The sequence below is a fragment of the Arctopsyche grandis genome, chromosome 2 (genome assembly GCF_051622035.1).
Source record: "Arctopsyche grandis isolate Sample6627 chromosome 2, ASM5162203v2, whole genome shotgun sequence".
Lineage (NCBI taxonomy): Eukaryota > Metazoa > Arthropoda > Insecta > Trichoptera > Hydropsychidae > Arctopsyche > Arctopsyche grandis.
The window spans coordinates 31,689,015-31,716,637 of record NC_135356.1 but is presented as its reverse complement, the minus strand read 5'-3'; the positions used below and the strand labels follow the sequence as shown (position 1 = coordinate 31,716,637).

Sequence of the window (27,623 nt, the reverse complement as noted above, 5' to 3'; positions counted from 1 at the left end):
ATCCTGCTCGCGCAAATTAAGTGAGTATGTACCGTTTACCATGCACCCTTTTTTTTTGATCTTTTGATTTTCGATCTTTGCCTTCCGATGTTTGCGTTTTCGGACGTTTCACATTCGGGCCCGTGACGGAGACTTTAAACAGATTGTGCACTGCTTGTTGGTCGTCCAGATTAAACTTTAATGCACTTTGATATATAGGTACACATATCGATACGTAAAAAAGTATAAACATTAATTTGGAAAGTTATTTTTCTAATATTAATATATGGGGGAGGGGGTGGGGGGGAGGTGTGGCGCCGTAAAATATATTGCGGGGGGGCACCGGGAATTCACGCTACGCCACTGATTGGGTTCGATCCTGTGCTAATCTTTAATATATTAGCCCAGGATCGAATTTGGATATTTGTGACTCCAAGTCGATTGTTTCTTGTCAGAATTTGCCAATTTTATCTAATCATTGTTAAAACGGTTCCTCAAAATTGGCAAAAAAAAATCATCTTCTGTATATTTAATATATGTACAATTTGTAAAAAAATATGTACAAGTATCCATAGATGTCTATCCATAAATGGATTAATTTATTAATAAATTAATCCATTGTTACTAACTGTTACTAACTAATTGTTAATTTCGTGTTCTTCAGCTTCTCGAAATACAGTGATTTGTGTAATAAAAATACTGCATTGTTTATTATTAATTGTCTAGGAAGGCACATTGGGGTCTTCCTGTCAAGCCTTCCTGGTATATATCTACATATGTAAAATAAATAAGGATCTCAGAAATTTGTAACGCCGTGCCTGAGGGGCTCTAGCAAAATAAATGTGCCATTGATAGGGAATCAAATTAGAAACCGAAGAAATAAATGGTACATTCACTGTGATTAGGACATACTTAGCAATATCTTTGTTTCATAACATAAAAAAGGGGGTGCAAATATTTTATTCCGAATTAGTACATTAGCTTATTGCCAAAAGACGCTACACATTCGCTGACCGTTGTCTTACAATTTTAAGTGAAAGTGAAACATTTGAAAATCTAATTATGGATTGCGAGTGATTTTAGTTCCATTAACAAACTAATGTAAAAATGGGTTCGGTGATTATCAGGCACCCAAAAATTCTATCCATCGCAGTAAAGAGAGTTCGAGTGCCAGATATTCCGTGTTCACAATTTTCGTGACAATGATTGTCGTGTGCGCGATAGCAATGTGCGAAATAATCTATTTACCGTAATAATGAGTAATATGATTGGGTTTTGTATAATTCATCGCTAGTTTGTGGTAAAGGAAACTCTAGTTATTGTCGTTATCCACTACATTAACGCCAATCGGCAACATATGAATACCGGTTCTGTGATTATTAATTATTAAAATCTCGATTACGGAACATCTGGCACCCAAAAACTCCATCAATCGAAAGAACTCCACGCCAAATATTGTAATAACGAGAACTCGAGTGCCAGATATTCCGTATTCGCGATTTTTGTGGCAACGATTGTTGTGCGCGCGGTCGCAATTTGCGCAATAATCCGTTCAATAGTCATTTTTCAAGATTTTTATTTTTTAATTAACTTATGCTTATCTTGGTTTAGAACAAGTGGTCAACGGCTAGTAGAAATACTACATTTTTTGGTCATTTGAATGTAAATACTTCATTAACCGGTTGACTGGCCAGACTTTCAGGAATTAATTTAAGGGTTAAAGAGGTAATCATATAATTTTAAAATTATTTTTTCCATTACAGGTTCAAATATTATTACTTTTTACATACCAAAATTCATTAACCTCCCGGAAAAGTCATTTAAGTGGGTTACAGGTGTTATCAACCATTCGGTGGCTTGCAATATCATTGCATAAACTAAAAAATAAAATTTATTGGTTTTTAGCTTATGCATTCATATATAATTTTATATTTATATTTTTTCAAAAAATGTATACATATGTACATACCCTACAAAGCAAGAGGGCAAAAAGATGGTTGACAATAGTGAACCATTTTTTGTGCACAACGCTATAGTGTTTCGTCTAGCAAAAATGGTTCGGTGATTACTAGTCACCGGACCCAAAAGGTGCCGCGTATTGTTCAAAGATTGTAAATGCATTGTTAAAGGTTTGCCGAACCTTTTTTACAAAGGATTTACAAAAATGGAACAATGGATAGCACTGTGACTATCCTACCTCTAGTGATTACTAGTCAAATGTGAACCGGTCGCTCTAGATCGGTCACACGTGATCACCCGTCACACTAAAACTGGTCACGAGAAAACTAGTCACACCCGAAAATTGGTCACACCCAAAAATTCGACCATTTTTTTATTTGTGTGTGTGACCAGTTTTTTTGTGACCACTTTTCGGGTGTGACCTGTTTTCTCGTGACCAGTTTTAGGGTGACGGGTGATCACGTGTGACCGATCTAGAGCGACCGGTTCACATTTGACTAGTAGTCCGTTTACCAACAAAAATAGCCACATAATATTTCGAAGGGCATGAATTGAAATTGACTGAAAATCGCACTAGCGAGTGACAGCTGTCAGCTGGTAAGGTCGAGACAGCTGTCATTGTTCTAGTCATCTTTTGTAGTGGTTTTACTCGCGTTCGAAATGGAGCCGGTGAGCTCCCGCGAGGAGTCTGCGCCCTCCGACATCGAAGAGGAGGGACGCATCCCCGGACCCCCATTTCGAGGAGAAAATGCGACGCAAACTTCGTTTCTTCTCCATGAACCCCATCGAAAAGTGGCACGCGAGGCGAAAATTCCCATACGAGTACATAAAAAACACATATATCTCCGAATCTCGAACCAATCAACACTTTTTATTACCAGATTCGTGTTCACTGGGCAAAATCTCGTCTCTGAACCAAAAAAAAAGTCGTCATTTGTCGAACAGTGAAATTAGAAAACCTCTTTTTCAAACTTTGTAGTCTCTTTTGTGGATACTTTTCTCATGCTGGTGTTATTAAAAGTAAATTTAAAACGTCTTCATTCCATTTCTCATGTGACACTTTATTAAAAATTTTCTATATCTTTTGAATTCTTTTTTTCTCACTTCTTGTGCCTCTTCACTCAGCTGGCTTATGGGCACTAGAGCATGTTCAATGATTTCCAGGCCATGAATTAAGAATCTGTGAGCAGTTGGAGGCAAAGGGTACCACTTTTTTTCCGTGAGAGGGGAAAACCTTGCATAGGCCCCCCCGGCCCGAATGCCAGGGGGAGTGTGAGATTCTTACTCCCTAAAAACCCCTCTCTCTTTCAGTTGCTGCCGGACAGCAGCAACTGAAAGAGAACATTACCAGACAGCAGCTAGCCTTGCGCAATGCGCTCACACTGGAGACAGAACACTGCCTCCGTCTTCTGGTCTACTAGTTCCAGCCCAGCGCGATTTAGCCATGTCCTCACCCGATAGAGCGCGTCATTGCCGCAGATCTCCACGCTTCTGAGGGATTTCGCAACCACCATGATTGCGACATCGTCCGCAAAAGCAACGGCGCTGGCACCCTCCGGGAGCTCCACCCTCAGTAGCCCGTCATACATAGCGTTCCACAGGACAGTTCCGAGGACAGAGCCCTGCGGGACGCCCGACGAGAGTCGCCGCGAGGAGAGATCGCTGGTAGTGCCGCACTGATACTCCAGTTGTTGGTTTTCAAAGTAGCTCTCCAGCAGTCTCGTCAGGTAGCGGGGCACCCGATGGTCCTCCCCCACGGCTCTTAGGATATTATCCCATCGAGCCGAGTTGAAAGCATTTCGGATGTCCAGCGCCACCAAAGCGACATGCTTGCTCCGCTTCACAGATCCTTCCCATGTCGATCGTACTGTTCCGACGACACGGTTGACAGCGTCAATCGTTGATCGGCCCCACCTGAATGCGTATTGAAGCAAAGGTAAAAGAAGGCAAAGGGTACCACTGGGGTAATAAGAAATGGGGTATTAGGTCTCTGTGTGCATCGGTGCATTCTTGAAGAGTTTAAAGAAACCTCTGTGAAAGTTATTTAATAAGCTGGTGCAGATTTTGTTGTTTGTTGTTGGTACTTTTTCGATGAGGGATGCGAAGAAGCTACAGTAACTTCCGATTGGTACAAATCTATAGATGCCATGGAACTTTCCGGGACTGAAAATCTCTTAAATTTATAATTCAGATACGTACGTGGTTTGGATAGAAAGGATCCACTATTTAAACGATGAGGAGATTATTAAAATTTTCTTCACAATACGATCTCGTTACATCTGGTGACCTGTACTTGCTCTATAATTTCTTCCTTTGGGGATATTTGAGAGTTGAAGTCTACAAACATCCAGAAAACTGCAATATTTATAATAAAAAAGTTATATGCACTTTAAGATAACGTAATAAAATTATTTAGAATATGAATATTGCGATTTTTACCAGCATAAATACTATTTATCGAGCACAGTTTAATATCCAGTGGAGGAGATGATCACCCTAACACAACCAATACTCCAAGTAAGTACTGACGGCTGTGTCGAGCCAAGTATCGGATGCTTCGAGCGAAATTTCCCATTCGTGAAACCATTCCAGCGTCTGATCCATGATTGGTCTCCGCACGCCGACATAATTTTCAGCATTCAACGGGTCTTTGTATCTGAAAATTGACATTCACAAAACGATTACTCATTGATGAGACACAATTTCATTGGCAATCTTTAATTTAATTTATAATAAATAATTAATTTAATTTATTTTATGTTCAACAGATTTAATCAAATGGTCTGATTTTTTAACTCCTTACAACGCATATATTAATGAATTCAATAGAAATAATATAAATCATTTATGTACATATATGTAACAGCATTATATTGTACTATTTCAGAATATTCGTACGCAGTGGCAGATTTAATTCATTAAGCGTATGAATTCTTCATATATGTGGGGGGAATTCCTGAATAGATGACGCTATTCAGGACCACGATGGGATGTGGCGGTGGAATTGAAGATCAAACACGTGCGTTTTCAGTCATGTTGTTTATTAAAACGACACCACGCGGTGGTTTAACGACCAACCGCCCCCAGTGGAAGGTTAACTTCTACTAACTGTAAAATAGCGGTCCTTTCGCGCCCTATGCCACTTTTTCATCCCCCCTCTACGATCGGTCGTAACATACCCTTTCACAGCCATAGCCCATACATCAGCCTTTCGTTTAATCCCAACACTACAACTCGGCCTTTCCTGACCACAAACCTGCCCTCAGGTTTCTCTCACCTGCCGGGCCATTCCTCAATCATATTACACATAATTTTCAGACATACTTCTCAATAATCCCAGACATACTTCACAGTAGTCTTCAACATACTCCACAATAATCTCAAACTTATTTCAGTATCGTATCAATTTTTCACGTTTCAATACAATTCAATCTTCAAAAAAAGTTACACACAGATCATCACAATTAAAGTCACACATAAATCATCACAATTGCAATTTAAAATCATTACAAGAAATACATAGCATTAAAATCAACACCTTCACATCGGAAACAAATCACATTTTAAAATCATTACAAGAATTACATAGCATTAAAATTAACACCTTTACATCGGAAACAAATCACATTTTAAAACATCACTAGAATTACATTTCAATACAATTATCTCATATTCTTCTAGGCATGTAACCAAATTAAAACATTATTCAACATACCAAACACTCGCCAAAACATGAAAACACTAGAATAATCAATAAAACATTAACAATATTTCAAATCTTAACTACTAACAAAATAGAACAATAATCAAATATCAAGTAAGGCTTAACTAAAACCCTTCCGGGTACTCCACTTATTCTCCAATTCACTGTCACACACACTTCAATTATTAACCGATCCCGGCCATGGCTTCATATGATCGGCAGATGATGTTGTCCGCGATGGACCCTCCGTCGCCCCACAACTTTCCAGCCGGTATCGATCATGGAGTTGAACATTGACCACCCTGTAGGGGCCAAGATATTTCGGTTTAATTTTCAGCCCTGGTCCAAACTGAGTTCGTAGGATAGCGACTAGGTCGCCAACGTTGTACTGGGTTGCCGGCTTCCTTTGCCTGTTGAAGATACGCCGGTTCTCCTCCTGCATGGTCAACAGACTAGTCTTGGCTGCCTTCCGAAGTTCCTCCCTTTCGTTGGAGAACTGATTTATGGCCTCTTCGTTAAGGAGCTCCTCGATCCTCACGTCGTCCTTGTGTCTCATCTTCGTGCCGGTCAACAATTCAAACGGTGTCGTAGAGATGCTCCGTTGGTAGGTGCTATTTAGGTATCGCTGCACCCTTTCCACGTAGAGATACCACTTGTTCGGATCCTCGATGCTGAGTTTGGCTAGAACGGGTATTATCGTCCGATTCACCCGTTCTACTTGTCCGTTTCCCCGCGGCACCCCTGTGGTCACCAACGTGTGGTCTATTTTTTCCTCCCGGCAGTAGTCCTTGAACTCTTGGGCTGTGAATGCCGTTCCGCGATCGGTGATGAATCTCTTCGGGTTCCCAACGAAGTTTTGCAGGGTCCTGATCTTGCTCAAGGTCTCCGCTGATGTAACCGTCTTAGTGGGGAACAGCCATACGAACTTGGTGAAAGCGTCTACCACCACCAAGAGATACTGGTATTTCTTTGCCGTCGAAGCCAACGGGCCCAGGTGGTCAAGATGGAATGTATCTAGTGGGCCGTTCTTGTCAATCGGGTTCAAGTATCCCTCGCGTTTTCCTGTTGGCCCATTAATTAAAATGCAGGCGACACAATTCTTCGAGCACTGTTCAATGGCGGCGTCGACGCCGGGGATCCAGAAATCTCGGCGAAGAATTTCCTTTACCTTAGCGGCGCCGAAGTGCCCCTGGTCGTGGGCATTTTTGACCACCTCGGTCCGCATGGATTGTGGAACCACCAAAAGTCTCGCTCCCAGGTGCTCTCGATAAAGCACTCCGTTGAGTAGGAGGTAACCGTCGGCTTGTCCCTTCTCAGTGAGGATACGTATTTCCTTCAGTCGATGATCACCGTTCTGCGCGCTCTTAATTTTGGTTGTCATCTCTGATTCCACCACCATGACGGGATTCCTGCTGAGGGCGTCTGCGTGCCGCATCCTCACTCCTGGGCGATGCTCTACTGAGTATTCGAACTCTTCCAGAAGCAAGGCCCACCGGGCCACTCTCGTTGCGAGGTCCCTCTTCTTCATCGTCTGCTCGAACGCTGAGCAATCAGTTACAATTTTGACAGGCTGACCCAGTAAGTAGACCCGGTATCTCTTAAGAGCCTCTATAATGGCCAGCACCTCCAGCTCATATGAGTGGTACTTTTCCTCAGCCGGAGTGGTCTTGCGGCTCATGAAGCTAACCGGGTGCAGCCTGCCATCTTCGGGCGACTTTTGAAGTAACACTGCGCCGTAGCCATGTTTACTGGCATCAGTGTGTAGTTCGGTGTACCGCCCGTACTCGAATAGTTGGAGGACGGGAGTTTCCACTAGCGAGGCTTTTAATGCGGTAAACGCCTTCGCTTGTTCTTCGCCAAAACTCCACTTCACTCCAGTCCTCAGCAGGTCACTCAGTGGTCTGGCTATAGTAGCGTATTCAGGAACGAACTTTCGGAAGTATCCGGTGAGTCCGAGGAAACTCTGCACGGCCTTGACGTCCTTTGGGACCGGGAATTCTTCTACGGCTTGCGTCTTCTCCCTGGATGGATAGATCTTCCCACCCTCTATAATGTGGCCTAAGAAATGTATCCGGTGTTTCAGTAGCTGGCATTTCTCCCACTTAAAACGTAACCCGGCGCGGCGGGCAACCTCCAGCACCTTTTCCAAGCGCTCCAAAGATTCCTCTTCGTCTTTAGCGGGGATCACCAGATCGTCCATGTACGTCATCACCACTCCTCCCTTAATGAGGTCATTGAAGACGTGATTAATGAACCGTTGGAAAACCGAAGGCGCATTGCATATTCCAAACGGCACCTTCAAAAACTCATACTGGCCCGCAGGTGTGATGAATGACGTATACTTCCGACTATCAGGGCTAACGGGTACATGGAAAAATCCGTTTTCCAAATCAAGCGTGGTGAAGATCCTCCCGTTTTGGAGACGGTCTAGCTGTTGCTCGATCAGTGGTAATGGGTATCGCTCACGGATTATCTTTTTATTCAGCCGTCGGTAGTCGCAGCACAACCGCTTACTTCCATCCTTTTTCTTGACCAGGACCACCGGACTGGCATAATCGGAGTAACTTTCCTGGATGATTCCGTCTTTTAGCCAGGTGGCTACCTGTCGTTCTACCTCCATACTGTCTGGGTGCGTCAGCCTCCGAGGCCGCTCGTATACCGGAATGTCATCTTTTAGTACGATCCTCATCTGCAGGGGCGAAATCACATCGCTATCAGGCACATAACTTCCAACGAGCCTTTCTAACCTGTCCCTCACATCACAGTCACTTATATCCACGGTATTAATTGTTAACGGGTCTTTTATCACAGGAACACTTTCACTAGTTCTTATTCTAAAGCCACTCCTGTCCATAACAAAGTCTACTGAAAACACAAATCTCCGACCCAATAATATATCGTATTGTACCATATTCCCGGGAACAACGTAAAATGAAATGTCAAAATCATGTTCCTCAATCCTAACGCTAATGTCAGCGGTCTCGGTGCACAGGACCGAACCGCCGCCGAACCCTGTAAATTTTTTGAGACACTTCCTAGTGATGATGCCGCATCGACGCACGAAGTCCTCGCCGACGAGGTTGTCTTCACTGCCTGTGTCGATCAGTGCCGGCGTCCTGGCCCTTGTCCGGCAGATTTCTAGATCGACCACCCATGGCTGGAACAAAGAACATGTAGGGTTAGGGCTTTGCGTATCATTAACTGTACCACTATAAGATGGAGCTTCCTTTCGCCGCTCGTGCTTACGACATTCTCGGGCGAAGTGTCCTCGTTCACCACATCGATAGCAACTGGGCGGGCCTCTGGGTCTCCAGCCGCCTCCAGTTGTGGGTGCGGGCACTGCTTTGGCTGTGGCTACGGTTGCGGCTGCTTCTTCTGCCTTTACCTTTTCCACCAGCTCTTCGTAGGCGCTCAACTTGTCCCTGAACTCCTTCAAATTGCGGGCACAATGCAGCATCCCCTTCATAGAAGACCTGCCAGGGATCCCGTTGATGACGTATGTCATGAGGTCGCGATCCTCGACCGAACCCCCGCTCGCGATCTCCTAGCCATTTGACAATAAAGACTATATTGTAAAGTAAATAAATGCATATCAATATAAATAACAATTTATAATAACCATTCAGCTCCGAGATCTGTAATAGCGTCTCCGAGTGGCAAGCTGTTTGCTCGGTCGTCTATCGGATTGCCGGCCTCCAACGGCAAAGCTTCCTACCCATTTTCATAAAGCTTGGTGAGACCAGCCGGTCCGCCATCAATTACTACATCATAAACTTCACTGAAATATAAAAATACATCTAATTAAAACTAACGACACATAATCGTCACAATGCTCTAAAATTGTGCCTGAATGGTTATTTTTCTCCTTTACAAAAAATTATACAAATTCAATTTGAATTTGTATGAAATCTCTGTACAGGAATTCCTGTAGTTATTAAAAAAGTTGTATACACGGATATACATAGATAGAAGTTTGATTGAAAAGTAAGAGATCTAAAAAGCATACAAATACTAAAGTATTTTAGAATTGTATCGAAACTTCAATTTTTTATCTTTTCAAAGATTCAAATATATTGCGAAGTGGTTTTAGATTGTTGCGTGCAAGAAAATGATATGAATTGAATCAAAAGAAGTGCTAATTACCTATTTCCGAATGACATTTTGAGGTTATGTGAACGATGACATCTGTCAAATGACAATTGAATTGACGCTAACACCACAATCGATGAGCATACCTATTAGTGCCATTCTAAAATTTCATTTAGCGACTCTAAAAATAAATCATGTTTTTTAATGTACATTCATTAATATGTGCATGGATTAGTCTGATTTTCCCGTTTCTCAATAATTTCTCATTTTTTATTTTATTTCTTCCCTCTCCTGTTTATCATTTTTTTTTTATTTACGTTTCAGAATTATTTGAGAATGATAATTAATCATACTCGGTTTCAAATTTATTACACGAAAAATAAATTATTTCACTTTCTTGAAATGTTAAATGAAATGTAAAATGTTAAGTACCGCTAGATGGCATTATTAGAAGTGACAGTCGGTAAAGCTGATTTCTACTTTATCGTACTGCAAACGAATGCCGATGGATGTCAATCTTTTCACATAATGCATTAAGTTCAGGGACAACGAACCTAAATTATAAAAAATTAGCTAGCACGCGAAGGATTTAAAATTCATGTTTTTTAATGTACAATTATTAATATGTGCATGGATTAGTCTGATTTTCCCGTTTCTCATTAATTTCCGATTTTTGATTTTTACTTTAACTATGTATGTATGTAGTAACAATAGATGAAGTTTTGTGATCATGCGAAAATTCGAACTCGAGATTTTGACTGATTCGAACTCAGAATCGATTACTGATCACGTTTTCATGATCTAGAAAAAATGTGTGTCTGTGTATTTTGGGGATTTTTTGAACGGTAAACGGACTACTAGTCAAATGTGAACCGGTCACAGGACAACCGGTCGCTCGTGATCATCCGTCACGCTAAAACTGGTCACGATAAAACTGGTCACACGCTAAAACTGGTCACAAGAAAACTGGTGACGAGAAAACTGGTCACACCCAAAAATTAAAAATTGGTCACACAAACAAAAATATTCGCAAATACTTTTTGTTAACGAAATTTTTATTATTATCGACTAGACTATGTGAAAGCCCGAATGTGAAACGCCCGAAAACGCAAATGTCGGAAGATCAAAAAAAGGGTGCATGATAAACGGTACATACTCACGTACTTAAATCAATGGCCGATAAATACTTCAATACATACATACGTATACGCGTACATTTTAGATATGAATAGCAGATGCCGTGAAGACGGGCTTGCGAACCTTGGTCTAGAATCCGTTCATACGTAAGATTTTACTTTTTTTAAGTAATATTTTTTGCGGAACTCAGTTGAGAAACCCTGTAAAAGTTTGGATTGCTAAAAAAATCTATTTGAAAAAAAAATTGCTGCCCGGTTTAGAAACCCTGCTTAAAAATAATTTTTTGTGGCCTTAGTTGAGAAATCCTGCTTGCGTTATATTTCAAGGCACAAAGAGTATCAAATAAATTTATTCGCATTTATGAAATTATCATGTAGATATGGCCGACAATTTCAATACAGTAATTATTAAAGAGCGGGCCCAGAGCGCGTTGTCCATTGTTCACATGTTGTAAATGCATTGTTAAAGGTTTGCCGAACCTTTTTTAAAAAGCATTTACAATATTGGAACAATAGACGGCGCGCTTCCGGTCCTACCTCTATTAATTATTTTCGAAAACGCATTTAAAACTTATTGAAAAAACTGATTTTGCGCTGAGTTTTTTGCGCCACGCGCAGGATTTAAAATTTGGCCAGTTGTAAGTATTCACAACTCCGTCAGTAAATGAAGATTAAGAAATAATGACTCTTAACGTCTTGAACGAATAATGAAAGCCACTATAGTGGCTTTTGGATATTCGGCTGCCAGCTCGGAAAGCCAGTATAGTGTTAAGCGGCTACTTTGAAGCTTTATTTTTAATATTCATTGGCAAATTTTTGAAGGTTTTATTTTACAATAGTGTACTTAAAGGATACGAGATGCTAGAAAATGTATAAATAGGATAATTACAGTAAAGGCTTACCCTTTACTAATCCGTACGCTGCTAACCGTCCGAAATTATATGCGAACCAGGCAGTATATGTCGGAGTATTTCATCAGGTAACATTCGAGTTAATTCAGGGCACGGCAATACTAGAGTAGTCGCAAAGAGCAACCAATGAGAGGAAGGAGCGGGTCGACCGAGCCTCGCTTCCGAGCCTAGAGGGTCAGCCCTGTCGAGAATCCCCACTTTTGCCGGATTTTGTATATAAAAGAAATTCAAAAGTAGAGAAATGAAGGAAGGCCTATCATCTACACCGATGAAACGTATGTGTACAATACATACATATTTTTCTTCTATGTCATGGGGCGATTCATCAAGCAAAGGCATTAGGAAGCCAATATCAAAAGGGTCCAGATTCATAATTGTTCATGCTGGCGGTGAGGCAGAATTTATATCAAATGCCTTATTAATATACAAATCTTATTTGTTGTGAGTGTTTTTAAATAAAATATAACAATAATACATGAGTTGGGAACCAGTGTATGATTCGAGTTTTGCTGACATCTACAAATTCATTGTGATACTAGTATTCTCCGTTTAAGGTAGGTTTAATTTAAACAAAAATTCTCCATATTTGAAGTGAGATTTATTAATGCCATCTATGAAAAACTAAAAAAAGCTGGCAGAAAATTTACTTTTTATTGAATTATTTGTGTTTTTTTTACTGAAAGACTTGCATTTTGAATTTCATTACCATAAAATAATACAAACAAATTTAATTTGGGGAGGGAGAGGGGAAGATTTATGGATACAATTTTGTTTTTAAATTCAATAATTCTTTTGGTGGTAATAAGAATTTTCTCAAAGAATAAAAACCAGTTTTGTTTTGTTATTACAAGCCTCTTGAATAACTTGGTCGTGGTTTTTTTAAACAATTGTTGTATTTCATCTTGATTTTGATTTTCAGATATAATCTTTGAGCAAGATTTACCACAATGGTACCTTCATTTGAAATTCAGAAAATATGTATGTAGGCACAGTGGCGGACTGGCCATAAAAGCGAACATGCCCGATGGCATGTGGGCCCCACTATCTGTTAGAAAATATGGGCCCTCAGTAAAATTAAATAACTTTTTAACTATTTCACGTGTGTAAAAATTTATAGGATATTGCACTTTGGGACCTAAAGTTTGGGTATTTCAACAAAATAAATTTCTTACAATATACACAAACAACTAATACCTGCTTTAACAGCCCAAGGATCGGTTAACTTTTTTTATTAGGCTCGAAATGTAAGTTTCAACATTTGCGTGGGCCCTTTTGCCGGGCCCATTTCTAACCTCAATATTATGTATATACCAATACCTATGTAACAACTACCTACTGAAATAAAAATGGGAAAAAAACAAATTGCCGTGAATAATATAAACTGAATTGCTTAAAACAATTTCGATTCATCATCAACCAGCGATTTAAATTTACTTCATACTTTCAAAATAACATTTTATTATAATTCGACGATATAGTAAGATTTAAATACACAATTTTAAACAGTTTCCGAATATAAAATCTATTCCTAATCTAGACACATCCATGTATATAGAAATATAGGATAGGGGCCCCCTCCCCAAAATCCAAATTTTCGATTAACATTAATTAAAAATATTATGCATTTTTTTCAGGGACGTAATTTGGGGGGGGGGGTCATAGGGGGGCATTCGCCCCCCTAAATTAAGGAATAGTGTGAATTTAGAAAATATTATGAACTTAATGATTAATGAGATACTATGGATCTGTGAATGCTACGTTTATTTCTTATGTATGTTACTTTTGGGTAAATAATAAAATAAAAAAAAATTTATTATTTTAAAGCAAGTATATTTTGGTTTTTAAGTGGTATGCTTGGGTAAAATTCTTAGAGATTGTTCATCTTATGGAGTGAATCGTTAGAAAGGTCCCCTTTACTTTATTTTGTCTCAAAAACAGATGTGTAACGTTTATTTTTCCGAAATTTCGTATATTTTTTGTTTTCAAGAAAGATTTTAAATTAATATTTTACTGAATCGGTTCAATCACAAATGATTTTATTTCTCGTATTTTTATTTTATTTATTTGCAGACGTCCATTCTCTCACAAAACAACGAATGAGATGGATTTAAACTTCATGTGTAACGAATTCGGTCCAAAAAAAGTTTTAGTTATTTAATAAAATTGCTTTCTGACCAAAACCTTTAGTACATAAAGAACACAAATATAAATTTTCAGCTTGATACGATCAGGGGTGTGGTAAAATTTTTTTTTACTTTTTTAAGAGGAAAAAATCCCACTTCTGGTTAATTAAATTTGATGATTTTTTTATTATATTTTCATCACATTGATACAAGGAATTACACATTGGACACTTCGTGTGACGAGGTTTTGACTCACGTTAGTGCCATCTGTGGATTAAAGGATGGCATTGTGGTTTCCCCTCTTAATGCACGAGGATCTTATACATCCTTTAAGGTATCTGTTCCTGCTTCTGTCGCTGGCCTGTTATTTTCTCCTGGTTCTTGGCCTGCTGGTGTTCATTTTGGTAGATTTAAAGATTGGGGAATGAGCATTAAGAATATAAAATCGAATACTAATACTACTTCTATGTCTGCCACTGACGTTGTTTCATCATTAGAGCTGCGCCCAAGTGTTTCATTTGCTGATGTTTGTTCGGGAGCTGCTAAATGTTTGAAGCCTGATATTAAAACTACGTCTGCAAGTATTGGTGAATCTTCTATGGAAACGGTCGCAGTGACGTCTATGTATGCCTCTTCTCCTACATTTGCCTCTTCTCCTACATTTGCCTCTTCTCCTACATCTGCCTGCTCAAATGGTCCTGATAGTCGTGATGCTGTTGTGACTGTGTTGGCTTCTTCTTCTGCTTCCTCTTCCGTTTCGTCTCCGTTGGCTCAATCAAAACTGCCATTTCTTGTCTCAAAGAAAGTCACGCGCCAAACTGGGAAACCGAAAATTGGTAATTTATTACCAAAATGTACGAGGTCTCAGGACAAAGCTGGCTGCGTTTAATTCAGCCGTTTCTACTATTTGTGATGATATGGTAGCACTAACGGAAACATGTTTGACTTCATCATTTTTTGATGCTGAACTTTTTGATTCTTCCTGGAGGGTGCATCGTCGCGATAGAGTTGATCGACGTGGTGGTGGTGTATTATTTGCTTGTCGTGATTGGTTTCGGTCAGTCCGGATGACAAATTTTGAAACTCTATCTGGTGAGGACTTATGGGTGAGAGTTGATTTTATATTTTTGAGAATGTTTATATGTGTGGTTTACATTCCGCCTGCTGCGAAAGAGGACGTATACGAGTTATTGTTTGTGAATATGATGAATGTGCGTGATTTTATGAATGAACGTGATATATTGTTAATAATGGGTGATTTTAATCTACCTAGTGGTAATATTCATGTCCGCAATAAATTTAATTTTGTGATTTCCTATTGCGACATAATACAGATTGGTTCACCCATTAATCCAAGTATGCTTGATATTATGTTAGTGAATGAATGTAATGTGTCAGCAACGATGATCCAATGCCCAAAAGGAACTGCGATCATCCCTGAGGACCTATATCATGATGCATTACATATTGAGCTTTTGTTTATTTCTTCTGTGAGAGCTGCTTCAGCTTGTTCATCGGTTGGGGTTTCCTCACTGCGATGGAATTTTGCTCGTGTTGATTCTGAATTGGTTTATAATGAGGTTCGTTCAATTGACTGGCGCCAAATGTACCTCATGAATACTGGTGATGCTGTTGAATATTTGTATTATACACTTTATAATATTTTTGACAGTCATGTTCCTCGGTTCATCAGTTATCCTAATTCGGAACAACATCGGCGGGTATTTCCGCCGTGGTTTGGGTGCAAACTTATAGCTGATGTTCGTGCAAAATGGTTGTCTCATAGAAGATGGAAACGTAGCCAATCATTTTGTGACTATGAGAAATTCCGGACTCTTAGGAAGATCGTGAAACGTCGTGTGAGTGAGCGATATACTGTCTATCTTAATGAGATGGAGAGTGCTATTGCGGTTAATCCTAACCACTTTTTCAGATTTATTAAGAGTAAGCATATTTCACATGGTCTTGAGCATTCATTCTCATTTGGTAATAAAAGTTTTGACGGTCCTGAGATCGCCAATGCTTTTGCTTCATTTTTTAGCTGTGTCTTTGACCAGAGAAAACCATCCCTTAATGCTAGTTTGGCTTCACAAATTGGTACTGAGGGTGTCGGTATAGACATTCCGCGGGTATCGCTGGGAGATGTTAGGATGGCTATTATGAAGCTGAAGGGGTCTGTTGGGCCTGACGGTGTGCCCCCTGACGTATTAAAGGTATGCTGTAATTCGCTTTTAGAGCCTCTTCAGTTTATTTTTAACCTTATTCTTGCTTCTGGTAATTATCCTGAAAAATGGAAATTATCTAGAGTCATTCCTATTAATAAGAGTGGCTCTAAAAATGAGGTTGAAAATTATAGACCTATTGCTATTATCTCGGCTATTCCCAAAATTTTTGACATCATCCTTCACCGTTTGATTCTTGCGCAGTTTAAAAGATTATTGTGTGATGAGCAACATGGTTTTACACCCTGTCGTTCCACTACCACTAATCTCGCCTGCTTCACACATTTGATCATATCTAAAGTTGACGTTGGTCAGCAAGTTGATGTAGCCTACTTTGACTTTCGTAAAGCCTTTGATCAAGTCAATAATGACGCTCTTTTGATCAGGTTAGCTGAAGTGGGTTTTTCAGCGCGTCTTCTTAAACTCTTTGCTTCTTATCTTAGTGATAGGAAGCAATTTGTTAGATATGGTCTTTATGAATCTCCTTCATTTTTTACTCGATCTGGTGTTACTCAGGGGTCCACTTTAGGCCCATTACTATTTACAATTCTTATTAATAACCTCCCTAAAGTTTTATGTAATGCATCATGTCTCTTGTTTGCTGACGACGTTAAATTATTTTTTGCTGTCAAGGATGAGAGGCAAGCCTCTCTCCTTCAAGCTGATATAAACGCTGTCTTGGAGTTCAGTTCTAGTTTAGGCCTTGAACTTAATTTAAACAAATGTGCATTTATGAGCTATGGACGTGCACATTCGCTCTATTGTCACGGATATTCCATTAGATCCGTCTTGTTGAAGCGTGTGGAATCTATTGTCGATTTGGGTATCACTTTTGATCCTCAGCTCACCTTTCACAACCATATCAAGAAAGTCGCTGACGTTTCCTTTCGTCGACTTGGATTTGTTTTGAGATATGCAAGATTATTCTCCAATCCTTTGTCTTCTCGCTTGCTTTTCAATTCGCTTGTGAGAAGTAAGCTAGAGTATAATGCGATTGTGTGGAATCCGCATGAAGCAAATTACTCTCTGATGATTGAGAAAGTGCAAAAAGCATTTCTTCGTTTCCTATATAGGAAAGAATATGGGTATTACCCATATCTCTACCCCACTCCTTTCCTTTTGGGCATGCTTGGGTATAATTTCCTTGAACTTCGGAGAAACTTCTCATTAATTGGTTTCGTTCTCCTGCTCTTACGTGGTAATACGTCATGCCCGTTGTTGCTGGAGCAGTTGGGACTTTATGTCCCTAATCACTATGTGCGTGGTAGACATCATCATTTGCTGGCTGTACCTCCTGCCCGCACAGTCCTTTTTCGAATGGCTCCTATTCCAAGAGCTATCCGACTTCTTAATGAAATCGTTGCTGCCAAAACTGAATGTGATATTTTCCACCTTAGTGAGCATAAATTGTCGAAATTACTCTAACCCATTTATCTGGTAGTCTGCTTTCATCATTGTTTTCATGATTGATTGTGATTTATGAGTGAAATTTTGATTAGCTCTCTTCCATTTGGGCCTTACAGGGATGTTTTGTATTTGTAGTTGTTTCTTACATATTTATTGAAACTGGCTGTAGGTGCAAGGCATTCCTTATGCTATATTTTATTTGATATTTTTACTTTATCTGTTATTATTAAATGCTATTTTTTATGTTTATGTATTGATGTATTTATGTTCATGTTTAATTGTTATTTTGTTTTTTTTCTTTTTTGTGTTATATTTTTTGACCATTGTGGCGCTTTAGGAATTCCTGTTATGCCACAATGGTCTGTTTAAAATAAATAAATAAATAAATATCTAACATAAAATCGTGAAGAGTAGACATATTTAAAGGATCGATTAAAATAGTGGAAGAAAAATCCGGTAAACTGCCAACAGGAGTAAACTGTCACTTTCGGTTAACGGGTGTTCACGAAATGTGAAGATTTTTGGAAAAAATTTTCGCTTTTTGCGCTTTTTTCACTTTTTGCATAATATTTTTTTATAATTAATTTTTCAAAAACAATCTTATTTTTTTCATCTTTTATATTATAATTCAAAAAGGTCTATGCAAAGAATATTTTCCATTTTTATTCCGATATAAAAAAGATTTTTTGAAAAAAAATTCAATTTGACCAATCTTTGCCTGCCAATTTGACCAATCTCGTCTCGAGATTTCTCGAGAAATTTTGATCCTCGTTTTTCGAGAATATTTTATTCTGAAATTTCGAGATTCTGATATCTCGAGAATATTTTTTATGAATCTCGAAAATATCGAGAATATTTTAAATTTATCACTACATGTTTTTGTTCAATAAACTGACTGATTTGTATACTTGTTAACTCGTAAAGTTTTGTATTGTAACTCGTAAAAAGTATTGTAATATGTATAGATGGTCAGTATTTTTATTATTTGTCCGGTAAGTTATTATTCAGTCATCATATAAGTACATACATACATATACACATGTTACAACGAAATCGCACCATTTTTAGTTACATATACATATGTTTGTGCATGTAGGTACTAGTCACTAGTGGGAAAATACATATTCGGTTTCACTAAAACACTAGTGAAAATATATTTTCAATGACAATATGACCCCACTGTAACACACATAAAACAAAGATGTTTGATTTATTATTTATTTATTCGTGTATTTTTTCCTTATATATTAATAAATTTATAGTCAGTATTTTAATATGAATAGATGGTCAATAGTTTTATTATTTGATCAGAATGTTATTTTGGTCACAAAAACACGGGCAAAGGCGGGTACAACACTGGGAATTTTATAAAATTCTTTGTTACATATTGTTATTTTTACTATTTTAAATTACTGTTTTATATTTTTATTTTCTATTCATGCCTTCTTTTAAAATATTTTTTCTATATAATTTTACCTTTTTTCTATTACCTTTTTACCTTTTACCTTTCGCCCCGAAGGCATCGGGGCGCTGGGGGCTCCGGAGACGTCGGTGGCGCTGGGGGCGAAGCCCCCGGGATGCCGAAGGCATCGGGGACGCTGGGGGCGAAGCCCCCGGGGTGCCGAAGGCATCGGGGGGGCTGGGGGCGCCGGAGGCGTCGGCGGCGCTGGGGGCAAAGGCGTCGGAGGGTCGGCGATGCACAAAACGTAATTCGTAATCACTTCTTAATTCGTGCATCAATTTCTTTCCGAAACCAGTCGATTCAATATCTTTAACTTTATTTTTATTCGAGTTTCAATTCCTTTTCGAAACCACCCGTTGAAATCAACGGGTCCAACACTAGTATACATATAGTATTTGCATGGTAAGGAATGTGAAGACAGGATACACGCAATATGTAGATCTGTTTTGGAAAGAAATTTTATGGAAAAAAAATTTTTTGCGGAGACAATTATAATATGCTCAAAGTTTAATATATTTATCTACTATCTTGTCATACTTCTATTATTGATAATAAAAAAAATATTGATTGTTTTCATAAAAACACAAAATTACAAAGTACATATATGTAATTGAGATCCTTGTACTTTGTTTTTTTAAATTTGGTTCAAATGGTGCGAGATTTATCCTTAAGTATGGAGCTGGATTCAATCAATTTCTATACTTGTCTTATTAAAATATATGAAGAGAATGCTCTCTCAACCAGTTCAGTGCTAGTAAATGGCGACAGAAATTTGAGCGCTATGTCATAAAGCTGTTTATATTTTTCACTAATACCTATCCAAAAATTAATAACCTTTTTTATTTCGAATTCAGTTTTTAATGCTATAATTTGAAAGTTCAATCAAGTTCTCTTTTTCCTTGGTAGCTGTCCGAAAATGTTCATTATCAAAGGGAAAATGTTCATTATCATAAAATCCAATTGTTTGCTTCTAAAAGGTTTGGGGAAGCCCTCGTAAAAGACGATTTCAACCCTATTAAATATTTAATTATTTTTTCACGTATATTCCGAGCCGTACGACTCTTGTTTTCAGATAAGAAATTATATAAAGTTTCAAATACTTCAGTTTGATCATTTTCGATACATAAATTCTAATTTTCTAATTATATGTACTTTCAATTTTATCTGGAACATTCTGGATCTCAAGTGTCAAATTCAAGTTATTTATTTATTGGAGCGTGAACGAGGTAAATTAAAAAATGTACTCCAAAATCCATGCCAGATCAGAGGAAAACGTATCAATTGCCAGCTTTTCGATCATCGACTGTACATATTAACGTCAATGATGACTAATTAAGATAATGTTTATTAATTACTAGTTGTTTTACCCGGCTTCGCTCAGTATTTGTAATATAAACAGCTTAAAAATGGCGAATCTAATAGTAAATATTCATTCATTTTAATCGAAAAAAATATAATATTCAACCAATTGAATTGTCGTCATGGAAATTTTATTTTGTTTTCGAAGTTCCCAAACAAAGATACAAACTTACAAAGTCTCTTTCGAAATTATATACATACATAGATATTAGATATAAAAAATATTTCTATTTTTATGATTGTAAATCATTCATTCCTGCATGTCCGCCATTACTGATTTTTTTTCGCGTACCACCAACCATCAACCGCGTACTACCAAGTGGTATGCGTACCACAGGTTGGGAAACGCCGTTCGATTGTATCATGTCTTTAATAAAGTTATAAACTCCTGATATATTATACATATGTAGTGTTTGTGTCCTTTTGATTTTTGTTTGTTGTCGATTTTATGTATGGGGCCGTTCAAGTATTACGTAAGCACTATTGGGGGGCGGGGGGGTCTTTGCTTTGCTTATTTTTGATGACATGGGGGGTGGGGGGTTCGAGATGGTGATAACGTCAGAAGTAGTTATTTTTTTTTACACATTGGCAACCCACACATTGTCTATGCTTGAAAACCAAACACATATTCGGGGATTCCCACAAATAATGAATACGTTTAGGTACTCGCTTAGAAGCGAGTGGGGGAATTACCGCGCTCTACTCACTTGTCAAAATTTCTTCCGTCAATCTATTGTTTCGTTTCGGTACGATTGACAACCAAAAAAAAACAAAATACATTAAAAGAAAAATGCATATAGGTACCAATATTTACGTAAGCATGGGAGGGGGGGGGGGGTAAGAGCTTTGCTTACTTTTGCTGACAAGGGGGAGGAGGGGGTAAATAATTGTAATAAATATGCTAAAAAAATCAATTCACTATATTAAAAAAAAAATTATATTCGAGAATTCTCGAGAATCTTGAGAAACAAAAGAGAAAATCTCGAGTTCTCGAGATTCAAATATTTCGACAAAATGAGATTCTCAAATCTCGAGATTCAGATATTCCGAGAAAATGAGATTCTCGAATCTCGAGAATCAAAAAAAGTCGAGAAATCACAACCTCTAATTACATGAAGGTTCGTATAATTATACCTTCAATGTAAATATTCCAAACACCAGTAAAACCAATGTAATCCTTAATAACTGGATAAATTTTCTTCATAGTTTGTAATAGTTTTTGTGTTATATGGAAATTATATATACATTTTCTCATAACAGATTGGTCAAAGTCATCAACAGTAAATTTGCTTTTACGATTCCTCGTTTTTTTTTTTTGAGAATTTATGGCTATCTTTATTCCGTTATTTTTAGAATCCTGATTCAGGATGGAACAATCGTTCAGGATTCCTGAACGACAATTCTCCGGACAACAACAACAGCACGTGCGCCTGAACGAGCGCACGGAAAAAAAAAACCGCCAGCCTCTCTCTCGAGGGAGGAGAAGAGTGGGGAGCGGTCGTAAGACCAGTTTTTCGAGACAAATTCATCGTTCATCATACGATCGAGCTTTTATCAGACATCACAACTACTCGCGAGTGCATATGTGGGTACAATTAATTGGGGTACTCTATTGAACTATTTTTGGTATTCTATTGAACTATTTCAATCTAGCATTGTCGGTTTTTAGTTCCGCAACTATTCAAATGTGTATGCGATGACAAAAAGGGTTCTAGGCCCACGAGATAAGTCGTGTAGATAAATATTCATTATTATAACTACATATGTATGTACCAGTGGCGTGCCGTCATTGGAACAGAGGGAACAGGCTGTTCCCTTAAATTTTTGGTAATAATTATAAAAATTGATGTACAGGCGGACCTCAACTTTCGCACAATTCGCTATTTCGCACATTTTTAAAAAATCTTTTTTTTTTTTTTTTGGTGATAATGCAAAAATGTTTGTTTACGTGCAATTGTTTCCCTCTCCTCGATTCCCTGTCGCACTATGAAATGCGTATGAACGAGCCCGTGCTGTGAAAAGTGGTACATCCTGCTCGCACATACGTGAGTTTTGTCAAGTTGTTTGATTTACTAAATATTTCATACATTAAATATGAGTGACAAACAGAAAAACAATGAAGATACGAATAAAAATAAAAAGTCGAGAACTCATAAACTTCATACAATTGAAACAAAGATGGATATCATAAAAAGGTCGGAAAATGGAGAATCTTATGCGTCAATCGGCCGTTCGTATGATATAAACAGGTCTACGATATGTTCTATATTAAAAAATGAAGACAAAATTAAAGAATTCGTTAAAAATTGTGGAAATATATCATCAAAAATTGTTTCTAAAAGGCACGGCATAGTGATGGATGACATGGAGAAATCTTTGTCTTATTGGATAAGTGACCAAAATCAAAAAAACATCCCTCTGAGTACTTCAATAATTCAAGCTAGAACTCTTAGTTTGCATAAGGATTGGAAGGCTAGACTAAAAGAAGATTCTAACACGGTGTTTCATGCAAGTAACGGCTGATTTTAAAATTTTAAAACAAGATATTCTTTACACAATATTAAATTCACTGGAGAATCAGCTGATGCAGATGAAGATGCTGCAAAAGACTTTATTTCCTCATTGTCCAAAATTATTGAAGATGGTGAATATTCCTCTAGTCAAATATTCAATGTAGATGAGACTGGTTTATTTTGGAAGAAGATGCCTAATCATACATTCTTATCAAAGGAAGAAGCAGTTGCCCCTGGTCATAAACCTTCTAAAAACCGATTGCCATTGCTTCTTGGTGGAAATTTAGCTGGTGATTTAAAATTGATGCCAATGTTAATTTATCAACAATGAAAGGTTCATGGAGAAAACTATGACCACAAATGATGGGTGATATCATAAATTTTGATCAAACTCCAGAAACTATCACACTTGAAATAGTTCACTTTATGAACGAACTTAACCTAGATGTTAACATTGAAGATATTAATGAGATGATTGAATCTCATTCTGAACCCATGACCAATGAATTTCTAATGGACCGACAAGAGAACGAGAATGATATACATATTGAAAGTGAGGAAGAAGAACCAGAAGAAATCATTAATACCTTAACTATAAAAAATATGAACGAAGCTTTTACGCATCTCGAAAAGTTTTTGAACATTATGGAAGACTGTGATCCCAATGGAGAACGAATATCTCAAGTACGTAGGGCTATTCATAAGAGTACTGTCTGTAACAGAACTCTCTATGAAGAAGAAAAAAATGTCATATTCAACCAACTCTTGACAAGTTCATTACGAGATTATAATTTGCCGTGCCTGAATGCCATTTTTTCCACCTAAGTGAGTGTAGATTATTGGATGTTATTTTAACATATTTATCTGGCAGCCTGCGCTCATCATTATTCTCTACTCTCTTCCATTTGGGCCTAGTTGTGATTTTTTTTTTGTTTTTATTTTCCTCTCTCCTTATGTACATTTTTTGGTACTATTTTTCTTTTGTAGAATGTAAAACTAAGAATAGGATTTGAGTATTTTATTTTATTTGATTTTTACAGCTATGTTCATTTTTTTTCTTACGTATTATTTTTCTTTTGTTTTTTTATTATTTATTTTATCGTGTTATTCTGCTTTTTATTTCATGCATTTACTTTACTTTTTAATGTATATAAATAATTTTTATTTAATACGTACATTTTTGATACAATTTTTGGTATGCTTTTTTTTTTTTTTACATCCCTCTACTTTCGAACATTTAACTTTCGCACACATTTTCAGGAACCAATTACGTGCGAAAGTTGAGGTCCGCCTGTATATTAATGAGTAAAAAAAGTGATATGTATGTATATGTAAATACAATTGGCGAATGACGTTGTTCGGGAAGTTAGCGAAGTTCGGAAACCGGTTTATACGACTGTGTGCGCATGCATGTATTAGTCAGACGATATTCCTGGTTTCCTGGATTCGCTTCCCATGCCTACACGGTAAACGATACAGGCAGTCGCAATGCACAGGCGTTGCGTCTAACACAAATCATATTCCGATTAACTCGTTTCGTTTACTCGATTAACGGAAAACTAAGTCAGTTTAGTATCATTAATAATCATCACGTATTATTCTGGAAAAATATTGAGTTTAAATAACGTTTATTTACACACAGAAATGGAACAGCTTGGCGAAACATATGTACATATGTATGTACGCTCACGGTGGAGCGGGCTCAAAGTCACAGAACGATAATGCACAGAATGTTGCATTATCGACCGATTGCTAGAAAAATCATTCGAAAGATTAAGTTTTCAAGATAAGGACTTACCCCGAACATTTCTATTAGCACGAAAACAAAAAATTATATTTGTCACCTTACTCACCCATTATTATTATAATTCAACTAAATTGCTGACTGTATGTAAATCGAGAAGAAACTTCTTGGTTGGTCTTGCATTCTGTTTGAAACAGATAATGGGGTGTAGAATAGCACTGATTTTTGCGATATCAACAATTTTTTTAAAACGAAAATATGTCACGAAAAAACTAAATTTCATTTGTTTTCAATGACCAAATTGAAAATTGTTGGAAAATTTAGAATTGACATTCAATCAAACAATCAGCTCAGAATGGATATTATAAAACAAATCGCCGAAGTTGATTCGAACAGATATATTATGAAATGGCTGATTGACGTTTGTTAGCTCGACAAGAGGCGTTTGTTAGCTAGTCGTCAACAGTTTAACGCACTTTTCCATCTTTAAAGCGCATAAAAACGTTGATTCGCAATGCTCAGGGTGAAAGTAGACTTTAGATGCTTTCAATGATATCAATAAAAAAAATATATGATATGGTAGTTCAAAAATTTGTACAAAAAAGCGATAGAAAGATTGCTTTCGTATACAAATGCAACACATTTGAAAAATCATTGTGAAATTTCATAATATATAATATAATTTTGTACCTACTTGTAATTAAAAATGTTTTTTCTATACATACATACATATGCATATGTATTTTTCTATTTTAATATTTCCTGTTCCCTTGATTTAAAAGTCACGACACGCCACTGGTATGTATATACGTGTGTACATGGCAGACGGGGGCAGCTGGCTCGAGAAACGCTGGTTCACACATGCATAAATGCGTACAATTACCTGTACACGTGTCAAATGTTCTTGCCCTTGAGACAAAACAGAGGTTGTTTGAATCTACGCACAGCGGTGTTCCCCACGCGAGCTACATTTGGGCGTAGTTCATTTTTCTAGTCTTATCCTATTCGTCTTTTATGTCAATGGGTGCAGTTGACAGAGGTTTTCAATGTTAAATGTAATTTGTATTTTAATAAAATAAAATTGCGATTGCCTCTATTACGCTCCGATAGACTATAATATTTGAAACACTATTCAATATTTAAATCGCGTTCCAGGAAACCGGATTCCGATTTGCAGTTTATTTGCTAAGGAACTCGATCCACGACGGTTTACCTTAAGACCTTTCATTTATTATACAAAACTGCTGTCATAAATAATACAAGAAGTGTAAAACTAATCATTTAGTTCGATTTGGTAATTATGATGGTTTGAAATAATTGAATTTAGTAACTATATTCGAAAAATGCTATCCCAAAATAAACATCATGTTATTATGGTCACAATTGGAGAGGAACAGATAGTCCCAAAATAACTGAGCATAGATAATATTTAGTTTTTATCTAAAAAAAAATTGCGAATTTTTCGCTCAAGTAAATGAATATTTGGAACTTTGCACGCGCACGTAAAAAGACTAACCACCGCTGTCTGGAAACTCGTTGCTGAGTAAAAGTCGTTTCGCCGAGTAAAATGTAATATAATATATGAAAATATTGAATATTGTATCTAGCATATCTATTGTACACGAATGTTTAATGTCTCCAACATCAACATCGCAATGGGGTGGGTGCATGTCCCTTTCTCTTCTTCAGTTGTATGAAGTCCCTTGCGCTGTACATAATCAGTAAATTCAAATAGACCGTATTGCAACTCCGTAGTGCTTATTTTGAATGAAACAACACCGATTATTTTATTTGATTGCGATGTGTTGATTATGCACAGCAAATATCTACATACATATATAATATGATACGTACAGAACAGGTATTTTTGCGTTTTCGTACACGTAAAAGGCCATTTGAGACATACATGCATATGTATGTATGTAGGTATTATTCGATATTCATAGCTGTATTATAAAAAAAATATACAACATTTCAACAAGTAATTGGAACTGTGGAAGCGTCTGTGCCAAATCTAAAATAAATAAATATAGATAATTGGACGATTCAAATAAATTTAACTAAATGAAACCTTACATTAACATTGTATTTCATGTACAGTAGCCTATTCTTCTATCGCCTTCACTCTTCTCTGATTTCCGTGACTTCATTATCATCGCTCTTCTTTGCCCAATCATATTTTTCCGGTGTTTTCGTTATTATGCTTTTTACTGTGTCAATAGAAAGCGAATTGCGCTCATCTGTTCATTGATTTTTAATTAATGACAACACACGTTCAACATGTGCATTGTGCGGTGGGATGGCGAACAAGTATTGGCACATTTTCAGTAGATTAGCTTTTCTTTCTGTCTCTTCAGTTTTCCATTCTTCGGCTTTTTTTATTTTCGATAAATGACTTCATATACTTTACTTCCTCATAGATTGAATCCGTGAACAATATTCCCATTTCACTTAAATAAGCAATAGTTTTTTCAACATGTTCCCATTCGGGTACTTCATGGAGAAGCATCCATGAAAAAACGTCATATATCGCCAGTGGAACTGACCACTTTGCCAAATAATTAATTCCAACGTTGTAAAAATTCTCTACATCTTTTTCAAATGCTTCTACTTGTGTCGTCGTAATGTCCATGTATTTTTTCAGTTTATTGTATGCCTGGGTTGCTTGATTACCTAGATATTTACTATTATTGAAAATTATTATATATATCTATGTATTGAAAAACTTACATCAAAATATCAGTCCTCTTCGATCAGAAACAAATAGAACAAACGGATATTATCAGCAGACAGTAAACGAACTGCGCGCGCTTCGTACTTGTCAGTGTCATTGTCGGTGTTGCCAGCTGGCGAAATTGGGCAGTGGCCGGCAGTGGGCATCCGCCGCTCTCGTTGTCAGTGTTGCCAATATGCGCGCGCGTATCCATATTAGATATTAAGTGGGTACAATTTTTGACGTGTAAACGTCTTTCCTTTTAGGACCACAGTATAGAGAGTGCATCCTGAGGTTTCTTGG

The 27,623-nt window shown here is 37.4% G+C and overlaps 1 protein-coding gene across 1 annotated transcript in view; it reads right to left on the bottom strand.

Annotated features, from left to right (window-relative positions):
- Window positions 1-9,419, bottom strand: part of LOC143921156 (uncharacterized) — a 325,759-nt gene extending 316,340 nt beyond the window's left edge. Inside the window, exon 1 of the mRNA XM_077444333.1 lies at window positions 9,261-9,419. The gene's annotated coding sequence lies outside the window, so the exon portion shown is untranslated. The remainder of the gene's footprint in view (window positions 1-9,260) is intronic.
- Window positions 9,420-27,623: the final 18,204 nt, after the last annotated feature.